Source organism: Pithys albifrons, chromosome 4, assembly GCF_047495875.1.
Source record: "Pithys albifrons albifrons isolate INPA30051 chromosome 4, PitAlb_v1, whole genome shotgun sequence".
Classification (NCBI taxonomy): Eukaryota; Metazoa; Chordata; class Aves; order Passeriformes; family Thamnophilidae; genus Pithys; species Pithys albifrons.
In genome coordinates this window covers 95,643,556-95,664,191 of record NC_092461.1, presented here as the reverse complement: position 1 = coordinate 95,664,191, position 20,636 = coordinate 95,643,556, and positions in this window count along the sequence as shown.

Sequence of the window (20,636 nt, the reverse complement as noted above, 5' to 3'; positions counted from 1 at the left end):
TCCAGGTCCCTCTAGATGGCATCTCATCCCCTTCAGATGAGTCAACCACAATGCTCAGCTTGGTGTTATCTGCAAATTTTCAGAGGGTGAACTCAATCCCTTCATCTATATCCTTAATAAAGATGCTAATTAAGTCTGGTCCCAGTATAGATCCCTGAGGTCCCCACTGATGTCACTTGGGACACTGAGCCATTGACCACTACCATAACTTGGGTTTATTTTAAAGATAAATGCCCATTTACCCTACAGAAATACTGTGACTAGCCCATGAAGAGGAACAAGTATATCTGTCTATCTTTGTAGTGTCTTTTTTCTCTGTATATACTTTTTAATCTTAAAAAATTAATTTATCTTTTTAAGTTTTATATATGGAATGTGTTAAGCATGTTAATATTTATTTATATCTTCTTGATTGAAGAATGGGCAAGCTGGAGGTCTTTGTCCCATCAAGCAGATCTCTACAAACAGTGTCAGGAAGAAGAGTATTGTACACCTCTTACAAGCCCAAAGAAAAATATCCAATATTACATAGTGATATTTTTTTAAAATAGTGTCATTTCTATATTTAAAAAGTAACTGAAACACAACTCTTCAGGAGCTTCAGCAAAGTCCTTTAGAGAGCAATGCCATTTAGATATGATTTAAACCTTTTGATTAAATGGTAAAAATTACTGTCCATACAACAGCTTAGGTAAACCTAAGTACAGCAAAACTGAGTAATCACACACATCAATGTCTTGACTAAAGAAGAATTTTAATAGAAAAAAAAGTTATGAAGCTTTATGCATGTTTTTAAGTTGCTTTAAAATTGGCCAGTAAACAACAACAGAATGGAAGGCACAATCAGTTGATTACATGTTTTCTTTAGGAGTCATAATGAAAAGCACTGTAATTGTGCAGGAAACAATCACAAATGAAAGTGAGACAAAACCCATCAACATTCTGGGAAAAATTTATCACTTTTTCTGTTTTCAACCATCTTTAATTTTTTATTTTCTATGTTAATACTTTACAGGGAAGGGCAGAGCCTGGGATTTTCTATCAGTAAGACCTAAAAAAAAAAAAATAAAAAAAATCATATTTTCTGGACTACCAGCCATAAAACATTTTCCTGAGACACTTTGTTCTGGGTTAATATGATTCACATGATTAATTATCAATCAAGAGTATTACCTAACAATTTATGTGTTCAATAAATTCAATAAAGATAGAAATTTGTATACATAGTGCTTCTACACATGTAGTTTATATTTTTCTGTTTATGTTCACTTCTTTTGTAGGATCCATGTAACAATGACACAAAAAATAATTCATGAGTTCTTCCATGAAACTTTTGGAAGAACAAGCTGATATTTCCTGTCATATCTACTCTATGGTTGAAAATACTCTCACCATCCCTAATACAGATGGAACCACGTGCTTTTAAGAAAATCATAATTAGTTGACATTTAAAAGAAGTTTGATTTTAAAATCTGAGTTAGAACTTCATTGCCTTATACATAGGGGTTCTAAGTTAATTGTGCAGTTAGCAATAATATGTACATTGACTTAGCTAAAGGGTTGTTTTTCTTTTTTCATAAATTGCATAACTTTTTAAAATTTAGTATAATATTTCATATTATTCTTTTTACAATAATGACACCACAAGGTTTAATACCTTTGTCTCACTAGTTTCTTTCTTTTGAATTTTATTGGAAAGTATGTTGAATTGCTTTATATTTTGGAAAACTTCCCATCCATGCAAATGTGTTTTTCCTCAAAGTATACAAAATTTGTGGGCTTTGCTTGGTTTAGGTTTTAATTTGGGGTTTTTTTACAGATATTTTTTGTTTATTTTTTTGTGTGTGTGTTTGTTTTCTCAACAGGGTTTACTATGCACATACTGCAGTCATTAAAGCACATAATGACTTAGTAAAAGCACTGCAATTTATCACAATTCTGTGCCCTATGCAAGCAAAATGTAATTTCTGCTGAGTTAAGAAATTAGTACTTTCTCCTGTATTTCATCATTACTTCTGATTTTGTTTAAGGAAAGCTAAATTGCTGTTATGAGAAGCAGGAGTTGATAAGTCTTATGACAGCGAAAGAAGGTTAATGCAACATTGATTCTAAATCTTCCTCTCTCTTCTACTTCTTCACAAGAAATATGTTTCTAAGTAGTTAGTTTTGCATAGTGTCACAGAAGATTCCCAATACAATTCTGCACCTCTAGACACTGCAAAAGATTGTAATAGATAGTTAAATACCTGCCTAAACTTTTTGCAAACAAAGCACACAAGATAAATAGCCTTTTTTTTTGGAGAAAGGATAGATGCAATCAGAGGATAAATATTTAGGCCAACAATATCTAGATGTCTGAAGTTAAATTTGGAAACGTTGTCAAATGGCAAAAGAATTTTTTTTGTTCTCTTTGGCAAATTAGACTTATTGCAATTTTATTGTACTGTCAAAATTGCATGAGAATTTAAGACCTCTTGATGGAACTTGTAGAAGTCCTTGTTAATAATTAATTGTTCTGGGAGATGTTTTAACACACACTCACACACACACACACACACACACACAAAAAAAAAAAAAAAAAAAAACAAAAAAAAGGTAACTTCCCTTGCTAAATCCATCCCTGAGCTACAAAATATGGGAGACCACTAAGAAATTCTGGCTTTTTCTGTAAGAAGATGAAGAAATTCCTATAGGGTATTATAAGTGCTGGCCTGCAGCAGCTTCTAATCTGCCCCAGGAATACTCTCCTTACCTTGTTATTGTGCTTGAAAACCAATAGAAAATAATATTATCACTACATTTGGACTGATTATTGACATAATATTATTCTTTCTGCGTGGATTACAAATTTTGAAAAACAATCATTAAAAATAACCACAAACCTATAAAAATTATTAGCTCTACTCTACTCTCTTGCACTGAAATAGCCTGAACAGTAGAAGAATGATTGTTGAGAAATAATATTAGGAGAAACTTCATTAATTTGTGCAACTTGAGTTTTTACAAGGTTTTGTATTTTTGCATTTGTAAATAAGGAAGGTGAGGCAGAAATTTTCCATAAGGTTCTCCAACACCATATTATCTGTGGTACAGAAAATATAATTGGTATGGATATTCCTCAAAAAGTGTCTTTATGAAATTAAACTGAGTTTAAGTTCACATACGATAGCAGTGAAAATAAACATGTGCAAACTAACACTGGTAATGTTTTAATTAAATCTAAATTCATAGTACATGTGCTTGCCTGCCAGGCCATTTTTTCCAAAATAATTTATGAATTTTAATCAGTTTTACTTCTCTTCAATAATGATATTTCTCAGGCAATGCAAAAATTGCAAGGTCTCTTTTTGTTCTATGTACAAAGAAGTTGGTATAGTATAAAGTCACATGCTAGTCTACGACACTTTAATTTCTTGGTATAGATAATGGTTCAAATAGTGGAATTTTCTCATGTTGGCAGGTTCTGAGTTTCAGCTAAGTTTCAGAAAATGAATTTATTTGTGTCCAGGATAATTCAAAGCTTAGGGAGTCAGGACTGAATAAATCAGATTTCCCTGTAGTATCTGGAGTCACCCCAGATATTTCATGTGCCATAGAAATATACTGCCTCAACTAAGTAACTATTATTTCTAGCTGTTATGCAATTGAATTCAGAACTTGTCCACGCAGGAAGACACGGACTATGTAGGTTTGATATATTTCAAAACAATAATCTTAACACTAACTTCAGAGTGTTTAGATACTGAAAAATGTCTTCTCTTTTAAATGTCATGTGGTTTTTTAAATGCATTTGGATAAATCTAAAACCAGGTGATAATCTTCCCTTTAGGATTCTACAGAATATAGTACAGAGAAAATTCTCTTTAGCACTTATGGCATTCTAGATTTATAGATATGTGGTGTGTCCTAGTTCAGCAGGAGGGACCAGCTAACCCTGTGTGGGGGTGATCAAAGCTGTGTATTCTACCCCCTCTATTCATTCCCCAAGGACAATGGGCCATTAGCAGCAGCTGCCCAGGGAGCCATTATCACCTTCACACCCAGCCTGAGGGGGCGGAGCTACTAATGGGCCATCAACAGCTCAACACCCCCTGGCTCCCAGAGTTAATCACCCATTGTGTGAGTCTCCGCCCAGGGGGAGGGACTGGGTACTCCCTGAGGGTACATAAGTGGTGGGTAAGAAGACCTCGGGAACCTCTCGTTGGATCCAGAGGAGCAGCAGGACCTCGACAGGAGGAGATCACCGCTCTCGCCCAGACCACAGCCCTCGCCTGCACCAACAGGTTTTTCTTTTCCTTTTGCTCTGGACTGGGGGGAGCCACAGGGGTCTCAGCACAAGGGCAAACAAACCCCCTTGGGTTTGTGCCCCAGGACACTGGGTTATACTGCTGGGGTTTTGTGAGTTGAAAGCAATTTTCCTTTTGTGTCAGTGTTTTTATTGTAATATTATTATTAAATTTTAGGTCTGACTTATAATCTCTCTCTCGTGGTGAGTTCATTTCCCCTGCTGGTTCACCTTTGAACCATCACATGGTGTCATAAAAAAACATTCTCATGAATGTGTAATGTAAGTATTATTAAAGGTATCGTGCTTGAGGCTTTACCTACAGACACCAATAAATACCTGATTTTTAAAAATCCCTTAGGGTTCAAAACCTAAGGATTTTTAATTTTTCTCTTTCTCTTTGTTGTTCAATATTACTGTAGCCTATATCTATCACTCCAAGCAGAAGCCACAGGGCTCTGTGGGGAATACGGAGTGGGGTGTGGGTCTGGTTGGTGCTGGCTGCCATGGTTATCTGAGTCTTCACTCCCTGGTGAGTGCAGGGTCTCTGTGTTATCGTTGGTGGTGTGGGTCATACTGAGGAATGATATGAAAATATGAAAATAATACTCTAGGCATTGATAGTTTTCTGAGGAACAATGGGTCTGCCAACCATAGAATCCCAAGAGACAACAGAGGGGAGAACATAACACCAGAGAAGAGGTAGGTGGTATCAGGGCTTCTCGAATATACTTTTAAGGCTATTGATATTACTGATGATTTTTATTATCAGTGAGAGTATGAATATTAGTGCTATTGCAACCGGATTAGTAAAACCTTTTTAGCTTTTGATTAAATTTTTAAGATTAATTGAACTAGCTGCAAATTCTTTGTTCCATTTAATAACAATATTCTAAGTTATGTCTTAATATGATTATTTATTTGCAATTATTTGTAATTTTATATTTGTATTTTTAGTGAGTCTAGTGTTTCACATAAAGAATTTTCAATTCAACTAAAATATAGTTACCCTTAGCAATTGAACACCTACTGTAGAGTATACGTTATTATTTTTATATATATTAAAAAAAAAATCAACAATATGCCCTACTGAGGGACATACTTTCTTAAATTACTCGTTTTATTGATGTTTGGTTTATATTTCATGAGGAAGAAGAATATCCATTGTCAGATGCCTCCAATTCTTTGGCCCCCATCTGAGATTCCCTCTGGCCTTAGTCAATATACACAGCTGGTTAGACAATTTTCCAGTTTATTTGAAAGCTAGAGAAAAAGACAGCATGTTTAGCTGATGTTTTGCAAAGGCAATCCTGTAAATTTAAATGCCTCTCAGAAATGACTGTAACAATATTTGATGAACAAAGAAATTAAATAATTCCATGGACACTTTTTTTACTTACTCCACTTCCCCGTTTTCCCCTGCAACATGCTTAGCAGGACAATATATGACAGTTAAAAAAAAAAAAGTGATTCCACAAATGTGCAGACAAAACTATTTCTAGTGCTTTTTCAATACTCTGGGAAAACAAAACAAGCAAACAAACTAAATGGGAAGAGCTCCTTCCCCGCCCCCCCCAAAAAAAACCCCAAAACTGTGAATTAGGGAATCAGGAATGTTGTGATTTTTAAACTTCTTTAAGATGCAATCGCTGAATTCAGTAAGATGGAATGACTTGATTCTAGCATAATAAAGTGAGAGGACCGGAAATTAGGATGAAGAATTAGAATTAAAACAGTCAAAAAGAGTGTTTTGTTTTTTTTTATTTAAGCTTGCAAGAAATAGTGTGAGCAGAAAATAATAATAATAAAAAACTTTATTTCTTTAGCACTTTTATTAATAAATATTCCTATTCTGTCTTTTCACATCTACATGGAGTCAGCCCAAATAAAACATATGGAGCCCATATGAAGAAATATGTAATCCAAGTGTATACATGTTAGATGCTCATTTGCAAAGCTTCCACAGACAAAATAATACATAAAATCTTAGTTAAAGCCCTTGTTTAAGGTTTTCAAGAAAGTAATTCAGGTTTTTTAAATACATGTGTTTCTAGAGATTTGTATCCAACTACTTCTAGAATTCTTTTTCCACTAATCTGTATTGACTACTTTCAACATGACAATTAATTTTGTTTTTGCAATGCATCATGCTACTTGAGATTTACTCTAAGTTATTAGAACTCTAAAAAATTAAAGTTGGAAGGAACTTCTGGAAGGCGTAGAGTCCAATCCCTGTCTTACCGCGATGCCTCCATCAATGAAGATACTTGGAGTATTATCTAGTCAAGTTTGGATCTTCCACACTCTTTCTGGGCAGCTGTTTCAGTGTCTGACCATCCTCACTCTCTACCATTTTTTTCTTATTTCTTAGACAGAATTTCGTTTTCGCAAATGATGTCTGTTGTTTTTTCTCCAGTCACAGAAAGGCAAGCTGAAAGAACTGCTAATTACAGTTACCCTATTAAATCTGCAGTTCTCTATCATACAAGTAAACCTAGAATTGGTATTATTGGTAAAAAGTTTTGCTCATTACTCTGCCTAACTGCAGCCCTAATTAAAGTCACAGCTCTGGTCGTATTTAATCACACTGAAATTAATAGTGAAAGAATTTCATCACTTCCTGGAAGTGCACCTCTGGCTATGACTTCTTTTTCACTAGTTGAAATAACAACAGATGCTTCCATAATCTTTTCTTGAGTCTGGAAAAATACAGTTCTCTCACCCTCTCTTCCCATGTCATAGACTTGTGCTCTAATCATGCAATTCATCCTTTGTTGGTCTTGCATCACTATGTCAATGTGTATCTTGTAAACAGAAGCCCAAAATGAGACTTGGTATTCCACCTATGGTCTTGTAAGGGCAAAAGAGAGAACAGAGTAATTTTCTTTGACATGCTACTAGGACAGTCCAGTATGTACTTAGTTTTTTCTTGTGGTGAGGGACTGGGGTTGAGGCTGACTTGCAGCCTCCAGATTGCTAGACTCTCCTTGCACTCATTGAAGTCAGGCTTGGTGTCTTCCTATTAGAAAAGAAACCTGCACTGGTAGGACACAGAGTCAGAAAAAGCTTTATTGACTCTGTTATGAAAAGTCAACAAATATTGACAGGGTTTGGATTATAATCTGTTAGTCTGATGAGGATGTTATCTGCAAAATTGCTGAGAGTGCACTTTGTCCCCCTGTCTGTGTCATTGATGAGGATATTAAAAATAACAGGTCCCAATACTGACCCCTAAGTGACCCTACTTGTCAGAGATCTCCATAAGGATATTGAGCCATTGACCACTATCCTCTGGATGCTACCATTCAACAGTCCATGCATCAAATTAATCTCAGAAATCTGCAGGTTAAGACAAAGACGCTTTGAAAAATGAAGGTGAAATAAAATTATTAAAAAAAAAAAGAGTGATGCAAGAACAATCATTCCACCCAGATTAACTTGTGCTCAAGCAAGGGATACTTTGCAAAAGCTTCTTCCCACCCCTGTTTTTTATTTCTCAGCATGATGTTGTACAAGGGAAGTTTAGGTCAACTATCAGCTGTGTCCTCTTCCTAACTCTTGCCAACTCCCAGCCAATTTGCTGTGGGAACAAAAAAGGCCTTGACACAGCGTAAATGTTCAGTAAAAGCTAAAACATCAGTGTTTTATCAACTGTTTTTTGTCATCAGTATAAAGCACAGCATCATACAGGCTATTGTGAGGAAAACTAACTCCATCGTAGCCAGACTCAGAGCAGCAATCTTGACCAATGTTGATGGCTTCCCATCTCTTCTCTGTAGTGGAAACACACTATGCCACTTACTAGACCAAATTTTATTGTATGAGTGTAACATTTCAACTTTTGTGTGTATATCTCCCAGGTGATCCTCCAAGTATTCTTAGGTTTGTCTATCATACGCCATTCTATAGACTGAAGAAGCCAAATCTGTCACTATTTTTTTTCAGCTGTTCTCACTTGTTACATTCTGTATCTCTCTTTTCTCACCAGTGTAATCTGGCTGCCAGGCTCATAGAATTAGAAATTTACCAGCATCTAAAATATGGACTAAAAAATCTCAGGATAATGTGTGAGTGTCTCAGTAGAACTGTGTCTGTCAACACAGAAAAATATGGAGACATAAGCTATTACCACAGGGGGAAAAAGGGAAAATCTGGGGAAAGTACAGCATATATGTTCGTTATGGAAAAGGAGTAAAAGACTGATCTTTTTTCTCTTCCTGAACTTAGAAAGCACCCAGTGCAACCAGTGGAAGAGAAAAGAAAATAGCATAGCTGTCAGAGACTCAAAAATAGATATAGAAAGAAACAAAACAAAAAATCCAACACACAAAATGAAACAAAAATTAAATTAAATTGAATCCAATGTAGCAAACACTGAGGCTTCAGAAGAATTATGGTGGTACAGCATGTCTTCAGTCACAGGTTTGTTTCAGTGATGTAGTCTGCAGATTAAAATTTTGTAATCCAGTTAGATTTTAAATTTAGCTTCACTAATATGGGTGTGCATTTTTCTGTTTGCCATTATTTATTCAGTAACTTTTATTTAGTATGCTTTATTCTCTCACTATTAATTTTAATGTGAATTGAATACCAACAAAGCTGTCATTATAATTGGGACAGTTAACTATAACAGTAAGTAGAACTTTATACCAATATAGAAATGTAGATTTACTTGTGTGATAGATAACTGCAGATTTATTGGAGTGACCAAAATTTTTATTTCTTTCAGCTTTTATCCTTTACAATGTGTTTCTTTTTTTTTTAATTTTTGAAGTTTCATATATTCCAAGATAACTAGGAAATTGAAATTCGTGACATGTCTTTTTGACATAGTGTATTTCCATGTCAGAGATTCTTGCAGAAACTTACAGCAGGCTGTTACAACTGCAACACATAGGAGACTTCAGCTGTGACACAAATGACAATAGGGCCGTGTCCCTGTTTTGAGTCAAATGGGGGGTTAGACTTGAAGGATGAATTTTGGTAAGAGAATAACAATTTTCAGTCCCTGCACAGAAGCATAGCTTTGCTTATTTTATATCTAGCCCATAGCTCTGGAATCTCAGGAAAAAAAAGGCACCCTTAACCTTCCTTGTAACTTGCCCTCTAGGTTATGTGCTATGTCTGGGCAGCCTGAAGCACAGGTACAAGGACAGCATTTAGTGTGTCTCTTAGGCAGGTATGTTGCTGTAATTGTAAACAAAAATGGAAATGTTTGCTCTGTGCTATGATACGGCAGACATGTCATTTCTGCTACCTGAGAATTTTCTCCTAATTTCATTGCTGTTTTCAACCCGAGTGTCCCTAAATGACAAGTAAACTGAAAAGTCAGAATTTTGAAAAATGGCAAATGATTTTAAGATACTGTCTTTGCAAAAAATTAGTAGGATCTGATTTTCTAAGTCAGCCTGCTTTTGGTTTGGTGTATTCAAAACCATTAATAAATTAGAAGGTTAAGTCTTTTCTCAAGAGTAGTCTTGTCATGGAAAACTGGCTTGTCATTTGAAGTGTCCCCTCATATGTAAGGTTCATGTTTATCATATTTGTTCATTCTTTTAACAATTGTTAACTTGGTTCATATTTTAATGTACTAACTTTGAACAAGTAAGAGTTTATCGGAACTACAGTATTCCTTAGACAGACTGTTTTTGAAAAATAAATAAAAAAAAGACCTTTCTGTGAAATGCTGAGAGTACCCATGTAACCCTAATTTCTTGTATTCTACAAATAGGAGAACACTTGGGAACAGAAATAGAATTTGGTTTGTCAGTCCCCGCTCAGAAAAATAAGGTATGAGGGCAACAAACGTGTCTGTAAGATCATAATATAGGAAGTACGTGAACAATGTCTTGCAAGTACAGAACCATGGAAAGTCTTAAACATAGTGTCTATTTTTATCTTGACACTGAGCAGTGCAATTCTGTAGCAAAGTTTTCTTCCAGTGGAGGAGAACTCTCCAGACTTAATATTATTTTCATTTTGATGAATAAGTGAAATAGAAATAAGAAAGACATTAACTCCATTTTTTTGAGAAATTAATTTCTGAAAAACTTAAAAAAAAACAAATTTAAATCTGCTTTATTTGCTTAATTTTCTTAATATTTTGTTACAATTTTCATTTCTATTTGTTTCCCTTATATGACTTCTGTTAATTGTTCTGTTTCGTGGCAATTGTTCTATAAGGCTGTGAGAGGTTGTTTAACTAACCTGCTGAAACAAGAACAAAGTAGCAAGAGAGGAGTAAAGCTGATGTGGTTTTTAGTCAGAATGTTTTAAATTAAATTGAGCTACAGAACACCACAATGAAAAGTTTAAGACAAGAGTGTAAGTTAGCAACTTTTGACTTTCTTATCTTTAGAATTTCTTATCTTTAGATGAAATAATACATGTTCAAAATATTTTAGCACTAGCAGTGTCTTAAGTATTTGACCAAGGATTTAATGAAGTAAATATGGTGCCTTGTAAGTCCATTAATCTTTTTCAATATGATAGTTTTGAGTTCACATAAATCATTACTCAGGGGAAATAACTTCTTTACAGCAAAATTGAGATAAATGCTTATGTTTAAGAAAAGAGATATTAATATCATAATGCAACCTGTTACCACAGATTTTGTATTTCAGTGACCTCTGCAGAGAACCAACATTTAGGGCAATAATCATCACATTGGAATAAAAAATTAATACAGCACTACATAGTGATTCAGTTCTGACATACCCTTATGCCACAGTCTGCTACATAATACAAATTATTATTTTATATTTTTGCCTTTTTTTTTTGTCCTTTCCTTCTTGCGATAATACTTTATATCCATTTCTGATTTTATAAGAAAGTTCATTTCATCCTGCTGGGATGAAATATTGAAAGAAATTATGACCTATTTTGCTTAATGTTTTCTTGTAGTCAGGACATGTGATTTATGATAACTTTTTTAGCTTCAACATAACTGCTTGGAAAATAAAATTATTCCAGCTTCTTTTAGAAACAGATATCCTATTCATTTTTTCTTTCCTATGGTTTTAGACAGAAGGCAGCTGTTATTTCAGAAAATCATACTTATCCTTAATGAATATTACACTAAAGTTACAATCATGGCTGTCATGAATTTTGCATTAAAAAAAAAAAGTTTTTATCTAAGTGAAATTTTGTGGAATACAGGTAGAAACTTATAGCTTAAAATAATACGGAAAAACAAGTTTTCAATATCAGGACAGAGTTTTCATTTGATTTGTTTTTTCTAGAAAATCATCTTGTTAGAGAACCATTTTACTAATTTCTTATATTTAGGTTTAACAAATTCGAGTAAGTGTTCCCTGTAGATATTAGTGTAGCTCTTCTTGTTTGCAAAAAAAGATATGTGCACATTTAGAGATAGCAGTCCAACATAGCATTTAAATTTATGTTTTAAAAATTTGAGCTTCATATCAAAGCTTGCTTGAGTTAATGCAGTCTGCATTATTACCCCTATGGCATACTTATATCCACCTGGAGTCCCAACTGGGAAAGCTGTCACACAGCATAATTCAGAATTATGGTGGAAGGATTATCATTTTCTGTTATATTGCATAGATTATGAAGTTATTTTATTAAATATAACAAGAAAATAAGTTTCTGAAGTAGACTTCTTTGGTATGTTTGAAAACGAAGCATAAACCTATTCAAAACTGGACAAAAGCTATTAATTTTGTTTCTGTTTAATTTTTGCAATATTTTATTAGTTTAAGTGCCTTTAAATTTTGCATTAAAAAATTCACTTTATGTTGTGCTTGGTAAGTTTAGTGATGTCCTGGTTACTCTTTCTACAAAAAATGCCTTCATTTTGCTGAGTAAATTGAGATTAAACAATTGATATAATACAGAAATAATTGAAAAAAAATAATTATATGCTTCATTAAGTTTAAATATTATAAAGTTTAATATGTACAAAACCAATTGAATGCTGCAGGCATACGTTTTTTAAAGGCAACAGTTCAGTGTTATTTTTAAACAAAACCATATCGTCTTACCAAAGGCTTTCATTCCTTTTTCAAGTTCTGTGGAATGACAGACAATTTTAACCTCTCTTTATGACAAATCCATTAGAATCACTGCTGTAATGCTTTTAAAGGCATATTTCTAGCCAATCACTCTGTATCTTCAGATGGAAATTATCAGAATGACTTGATTTGAACATAGACTCTGTCAGCTGTCAGCACCAACCTCAGTTAAGACAATGTCTGCATTGTACTTAGTATGAAACTGCAGACTCTGTAAAAAAGAAATTTAAAAAAATCTATAAAAATGAAGCATCTTGGTGACTTGAGAAAGGTCCTGAGGTCTGAAAGAAAGCAAAAATCACTCTAATTTTCAACAAGGGCAAGAAAGAAGATTCAATCTCACTGTCATGCCTGGGAAGATGGTAGAGCAGGGCTACAGACAGGATCAAAAGTTCTGCCTGCTGGGGACATCCATAGTGGAAGCATCCCTGGAGCATGTGGCACCAGGCTTTCAGCGAGGGTAGGGTGCTGCTTCCACAGCTTCACTGAGTGGCTGTTGCCCTGTGGGCCCAGATGATGATTCCACTTCCCTGAGAGCTGTTCTCTCCCATTTCCCTTCCCAAGACCAATTTTCCCTGAAGGCTACAAACTATCTGCCTCTGATTGTGTGTATGAGTATGCCATCCACATCTTCCACCTCATCTTTTCCATCCTTCAGCCAAAGGGAGCATTTGGAGTGTGGTCTCAGAACAGCCCTTCTCCAACCCTGTAAGCACATGCCAGGAAAACCGTTCACTGTGCTGTGTGAACACAGAGCAGCATGAGCCCCAAGCAGGAACCTCAACTCCATGTTTGGCATCCCACTCAAAAGTAAGGGTGAAGGCCCTGGGAAGGTCACAAAACCCAGCAGAGGAGAGGTCCTATAGGGAACTTTGATCCAGTTCCCTGGTCACAAAATGGCCAGTGTGCATTGCCCCTTGCCTCCTCCCAAGGCCTTGTGACACCCAGTCCTTCTGCAGCATCCAGGCAGTCCCAGATCAGCTTCCACAGCCACCAGACAACACAAGGCACAAAAGGAACATGCGTGGTTCTCAAACCCACTGATTTTAAACTTATCTTGAAAGACTTTTTCTGTTTGTAGATAGTCCCTACCAATCAAAAAATGGAATCTCAATAAATGTAGAATCCTTCAGATACAACAACATCACTTTCAACTTCCCATAAAAGTCTTTCTAAATTCTGCTTCCCGAGCTGATCTTCTCTTTGATTCTGTAAGCCCAGATCCACTGACACAATTGTTTGTAACTTTTCATCTTATGGAGGTAGGTAAAAAGTACCAAGAATGTGTGGTAACTAACAATACACACAAGGGTGCCACTCTGCCCTTGTACATTCACACAATTTATGTTTATTATTTTTAACAAAGAGTTGACACAAGTGAGCTGCATTCTTGTGTTTGTAACCTTCAGTGCTAGTGTCCTGTTTCAGAAGAAGACTTCCATGATGTATATCATCCAGTTGTTACTTTCCTAACATTCCTAACTAGACTGTCATATACTATTCAATATTGTGGTGGGAGAGAAAATTACTTGGTAGGAGGGTTAGTTCCAAACCCTTTGTTAAGGAAGATCACTACAGCCCATTAGGTGCAAGCAGCTGAACAGATGAAGGATGCCTACACAGAATCAGAAAATAAGTATATAGCTATGCAGCTATATATACTATGTAGCATATGTATAGTTGTATTACTGATAAGGGATTATAGACTAAGGGGAAGCAAAAAAGTAAATCTTTTTTATACAGAGATGATTGTATATGCTTTATATTCATGAAGCTCTAGTACTTGATGTACTTCTACATTAAGATAATTCAGGAGACATTATTAAAAGTGATTTTGCATCTGAAGGTAGATGCAACTTTAGTGCTGATTTCCAAAATTTCAGAAATTATTTCTTGTTTCTACTTCCCAGTCTGAGCAGCCTGAGTGATCCAGGTACAGCAACAGAAGTGTACATTTCAGTGAGTAAACACAGCATGAGTAATAGTTAGCCAAAAGCTGTGACAAAATAGCAAACAGCCTGCAGGGCATAGTTGACTCACCAAACTGGTTAGTGTTTATTTAGAGTTAAGCCATTGTGATGAGTTGGGGTTGTGTTATGGGTTCCCCAAGGTGGGCCTAGATTTGGGCTCTGAAGTCTGGACTAGACCGAGGCTGTCAGCTGACTTGAGCTGGGCTAACAGCTGACCTCTTCTAGCCAGTAATTTTGTATTCCATACCACATTATGACATCATCTCCAGGGAAGTAGGAACCAGTGTGGGAGTGGTTAAGGCAGTCGCTTCTCAGCCCTCCTCTTGGGAGGACGCACGATGCTGTCCCAGGGGGGATGGAGAGGACCAGGCCCACCACTGGCTCACAGGGTATCTCAGGAAAGTAAAATGTGTTGTTCTGGGTCTCTCCTTTCTGCTTGAGTTTGTCTCCCTGGGTAATAAGCATCTTCTTAAGTACTGTGTAGTTAAGACAGTAGAATTTGTGTGTTCGTTAAGAAGTGGGAAATTTGTTGTTGCAGACTTGTGTGAGTGTATATTTGTACTCTCTTCTAATTGTCTCTTCCTTTCTATAAAAATATATGTAGTTTTAGTATAAACGTGGTTTGAAGCTTTTTTTTTCTTTCCCCTCTTTTCCTCCCTTTCCTTGGTGTTAGGAGGGAGGCTTTTCTCTCTGTACTCGGGGGGTTGGTTAGCAGTTTGCTATCTCAAACAGAGACAGGTTGATTTTCAAAAAGCCAGATGAATTAGTTGGTTTATTTTCTAGTTAATCATAAGACTACCAGGTGAAAGTCTACAAAAGGATTTTGCTTCTTCTTTGGTGCAGGGTATACCTCCTACCTTTTCCTTTGCTTCATAAGTAGCAGAAGCCAGCAGATAAGACTGTCTGTATGGAATAATGGGATTTTCATTTATTATAACTAACTACACAGTAAATAATCTAAGGTAAAATCCTTGTTATGATATTAGTCACTATGTTTCCCAACAGTTAAACTCTGTAAGGTGAAAACAAGATATAGTTTGGTTTTCTGCCTTTTCTAACAACTACATGTCGCAGACAGAAATAGTTTTCCTTCATGTTAGTCAAATAAGCACAAAAGTACATATCCATTTATTTTTTACCTGTATTTTTGAAGAAATTTGGATAAAAGTGATTTTTGGATTGTTTATTTTTTAGCTCTGTCTTCAACAAATTTGATGTTAACCTGATTGTATTGTATTGTATTACCTTGACTAGGCATGTGTCCTTTTAGCAGTCTTTCAAGATCACATAGTCTTTAATATCTACAGTGAAGAATTAAATTCAGAAAACATGAGAAGGTATAGACTATTATATATTTCTAATCAGAATGTTTGCTAGTTATATTTAAAATATTATTAAACTATAGATGCAGGAAAAAAATTTGCTAGCTGTCAATTCAACATAACTCTAAAAATACCTACAAGGTGCAGTTTTTCACCCCCAGGGTCTGAATATATTTGCCTTACAGCTGAAGACACTTTTAAGTTATTGTCTTGATAACAAACATCTCTAATTTTTTCACTTCTTTAATTAGTTCTAAATATGCACTAATTCCAATCACAAGTGCTTAGTTCTGAATAGATACGAATACATATTTATAAGGTCAGTGATAGGACAAAAGAGCATAAAAAAGTGCAGCAGTCACACATGTCTGATATATTATGGCTTCCTGGATGCAAAGTGAAGACATACATTTTAAAAAGAACTTTTATTTTTACTTCATATTAAAAAGAATGGATTAAACACATTGCAAATGCAGTCATAATTGCACTGACTTACTTCCATAGTCAAAGATAGTGTAGATGCATCCTCTCCATTCTTATGGAATTAGCTACTAAATCTCTTAATAGGATAGGCAGCTCAAAAAATTTAAAGATAGTCAGTTCCAGTTCTCAAAATTCCTGAGTTGCTTTTGGCTGTGAGAAGAGGAAAGGATGAATAGGAGAGTAAATCCTGATTTAGTGAGGGTAAGGTAAAACTAGAGTTTGCTTTTGTCTTAAGTATTGCTTAAATCACTGTAATATAAATGTAAGAAATACGTAGACCTCAGTCTTTAGGAATTGTTGATTTCCAATTTTTCTCTTTTATTGGCAAGAATATAGTTGGTGATTTCTAACCAATAATTACATTGTCTGATAAAATTCATGCTGACTTATGTTTACCCTTTAAAATGTGATAGTTGTTTCATCTGGCTAGCTCTTCTGCCAATTTTTCCTACCTATTTCTTCTGTTTACGTATTATGAGTCCTGTGAATGAATTCTTTTACATGAAAGAAACAATGTTGTTAAATGGTTCTTCTTCATAGTTTTCATGAAACAGAAAAGTACAATAGATGATACTGCACTCTTATTTCATCCTCAGTCTAAGAATCTTACAGAACTCCTTGAAATTTAATTATATCTCACATGGAGCTTCTACAGTGAAATGACTTGCTTGAAGTTACACAGGGAGTGAGCGTACAGTGGAAATGGTAGGAGATTGATATCTGACTGAAGTTTCATGCTTTTGAAATATCATCCAAACTATAGCTTTTTGATGAGTTCCACATGTTGAAATCCGAGAAAATCATAAGAAAGCCTTAATGCAAATGTGGCAATAGTTGCTCTTCTTTTCAAAGTTATTTGTTTTTTACTCTCATTGCCCAGAGTTATCGAAGGTCCTTCATCTTGTTCTATTTGCTTGAAATTATTTCACTTTCTTCTTCCCCACTTCACCGTCTCCTTTTTTAAATTGCTCCATGTTAGCCATTTTCCTCCTTCAATCCCTTCTCTGCTTTATGTTGACTCTCTACTCTCTTGTGCATTTCTCATTTTCTCAACCTGGTATACGATCAGTTTTCTTTTTATGTTGTAGCATCACTAGTTGTGTACTTCCTCAGTCTGTCTTTTTTTAGCGTTCCTACATTCCAACAGGAGTGTACACTTGACCTTATCTTCCTTAAACATTCCTTGGTCCTCCTGGGCTATCAGTTAGGTTCTTTCTGCATTAAAAAATGAATCTTCTTTTTTTTTTTTTCCAGTGGTATTTTTAATAAGTTTATATAATAAAATATTTCAACCCAAGCTTAAAACATTACTTAAGTTCATTTCCCAATGTGGCACTTATCAAAATGAAAACGCTACTCTGAAATCCAGTTTCCTACACATTTAAGAGATTGTTTTTCAGAGACTCACAGTACTTGGTTTCTCACTCTTTTTTGGTTTTGATACAGCATTACTGGTGACTTCGTTTTTGTAGAATCATGGATTCATTAAGGTTGGAAAAGATCTGTGAGACCATGGAGTCCAACCTTTGACCGAATATCATCATGTCAACTAAACCACAGGACTAAATGACACATCCAGTCATTCCTTGAACATTTCCAGAGATGGTGACTCCACCACTTCCCTGGGAGCCCCATTCCAATGCTTCACCACCCTTTTGGTGAATAAATTGTTCCTAATGTCCAAAATGAGCCTCTCCTGACACAGCTTGAGGGCATTTCCTCCTGTCCTGTTGCTAGTTGCTAGGAAGAAGAGGCTGAGCCCCACCTTGATACAAACTCCTTTCAGTCTGTTGTAGAGAGCAATAAGGTCACCCCTGAGCCTCCTTTTCTCCAGGCTAAACAACTCCAGTTCACTCAGCCACTCCTCACATGACTTACTATCTAAACACTTCAACAGCTTCATTGCCCTTTTTGTTTTCTTTCAATTCACTCCTCTCTTTTGTCTTTTTTTTCATCACAAGTATGGCTGATTCTCTTTATAATTCATTATATTTTTATGTCTTGGCTTTTTAATCATTTTTTCCCTTTAGAAACTTGCATTGACAAACATAATTTTCAATATCCCCTTACCTTGCACTTACAGAACTCGACATCAAAGACTAGAAAACTGAGAAAAGCCCTACTTTATGTATTTGTTCATACCTCCTTCAGTTCTGCTGCTTCAATGTGTATTATGTTAACTTAATTGAACTTCATATCATGATCCCTTGCTATTTTTCCCTATCCTTTACTCTCCTCTTATAATTAATTCCCTCATCTTTATGTCTCTGAACATAATATCTACTTTCTTTTTTATTTCTTCAGAATTTAGTATAATTTCCTTTTTTTTTAACTCCTCTTTTCTTTCTTTCTGCTTGATCTATCTTCTTCAGCGAACACCTGATTTACTTTCTCCATTTTCTGCCCCTTACTATCAAAATCCTTTCTACCAAAACAACCTGACCTCATAATTATTTTACAAAAATGTTCTCCAGGTAGGAACAACATTGTATAACAAAAGATTAATCCATACCACGACTTTGTTGCATTGTTATTCAGCTAACAAAAAAATTCAATGTCTCCTTTTATTCAAAGAGGAACTATATTTTTTCTCTTCCTCAGAATTCAGTCCTCTAAAGAATCCATTGTCTTTTTACTTGGATTTGGAGCCTTGCTGAAATCTTTAAGTGGTCAATGCTGTCTTCCCCTTTCAAATTATTTTTCATCTCTCCTAATGAAAAATGTAATTAAAAAAAATAAAATCAACCTTATAAATACAAGCTTCTAAGGATTATTAAAATAATCACAGAAATATAATACAACAACTAAATATATACCTCAGTGCTTTTATTAAAAAAAGAGTGTGAAATTGCCATTTTAGCTTTTTACTTTATACTGAAAGCTACCTTGTAATAGAAATACTCAAAACCAAAGAACTTATCATCAAATTCTGAAAAGAAAAAATCAAACTTTTATATTTATAATCCTGATTAAATTGTGCTGTATATTAAAAACAATTTGTGATAAGGGATGGCAAAGATATCTTCAAAATTGCAGAAGAACCTAATGAAAAGCCAGAATAGGATGCAGTTTGCACCATTTTCACTCCTGGCTGACTTTGCTTTTGACTGGCAGTGTGAATGAGTGGAAAAGTAAAAGCCCATTCACCCAGAAGATCTATACCTCCTCAACAGTGTGATTGTGATATCCTGAGCCACTGCAACATCATGGAGATTCTGAATAAAAGAAAAAAATTCACAGCTCAATTTTTTATCTTTTGCCTAACCCTCATCACAATTATGATGGTTTAATCCATATATGGCTATGTGTTGAATTGGTTGTGGATATTAATCATTGCCTTGGGTATATGTCTCACATTATATTCTTAATTTCATTTTACTTACATTTAATGATCAGTCATGCCACCATAAATCAGATAAGATTTTAGGTAACGTTTGTTGCCTGAATACAAAGTGAATATGCCTTAGACTGTCCTAACTTGCTTTTGAATTCTCATCAGCTATATTTTTTCTTAGTACCTCACCTACTCTCACTCCAACACAACAAAAATATTTCACAATCTTTTATCAGACCATATAAGCAGGTTAACTGCTGTCTTTGAGCATTCTTCCACAACTAATGAAATTTACAGGTAAGCAGTTTAAAATATACATCAGAATAACTAGGGTAAGATGAACATCAAAAGGTTTAAAAAGTAAAATTTGATACTGTTCTTGTCCAAAGACTTGGCTTGATCCCTAATATATTATGTGGATGTGAAAATACATTCTGTCCAAGCACTTCAGAATCTTAATGACTATTTGTTCTTTCCTATCAGAATAAAGGCAAAGGAGATGGTCGAAAATGTACATTTAACATGTACTTATGTACTATTAAATGGAATTGCTAAAAATTAGATGCATCCCTTGGGCAACATTACTGTAACCTGAGAGGTTTAGGGCATTATATTAAGAAAATTACATTAGAAATCCTCTCTTGCCTGTTCATACCTCAGTGCTGTGATATATGCTTAACAGAAATAAATCTGTCTTATAGATCCTCTCTCTGAGTAACTGGGCAAGAGAAGGGGAGTAATAAGTAAGCCAAGATTATGGGTCAAATGATGATGTCCTCAGAATACTCTCTACATATGTTTACAGTATACATTTCTGACTTGCTATGAAGGAGCTAAATTAGTTTAGAAACAAGGCAAAATTTGCCTGAGCAATAATCAGTGCCTTACAGCTGGTCTGCTTCCAGTTCTGAGCAGGTTTCTTTAGAGTTAGCATGCACTTACAACTCCCTCCATCTTTGCATTGTTCATTGTGGAAATACTGTCCTTGTCTAAACATTTGTCACTGTATGAATTCAGCAATTCCTAAGGATTAAAAAATAAACAAAAATCACAAATGATGTGTTTACCTTCTGCTCCTGTCTTGTGGGCCTTGTTTTGGCTCATAGGCAGGACATTTGGAAACTGAGCAGTGGAGCTGTCGTTAATGCATTATTGGGTTTTTCTGTTCTCTCTTCTCTCCTGCAAACTGCAACCATCTAAGATCAT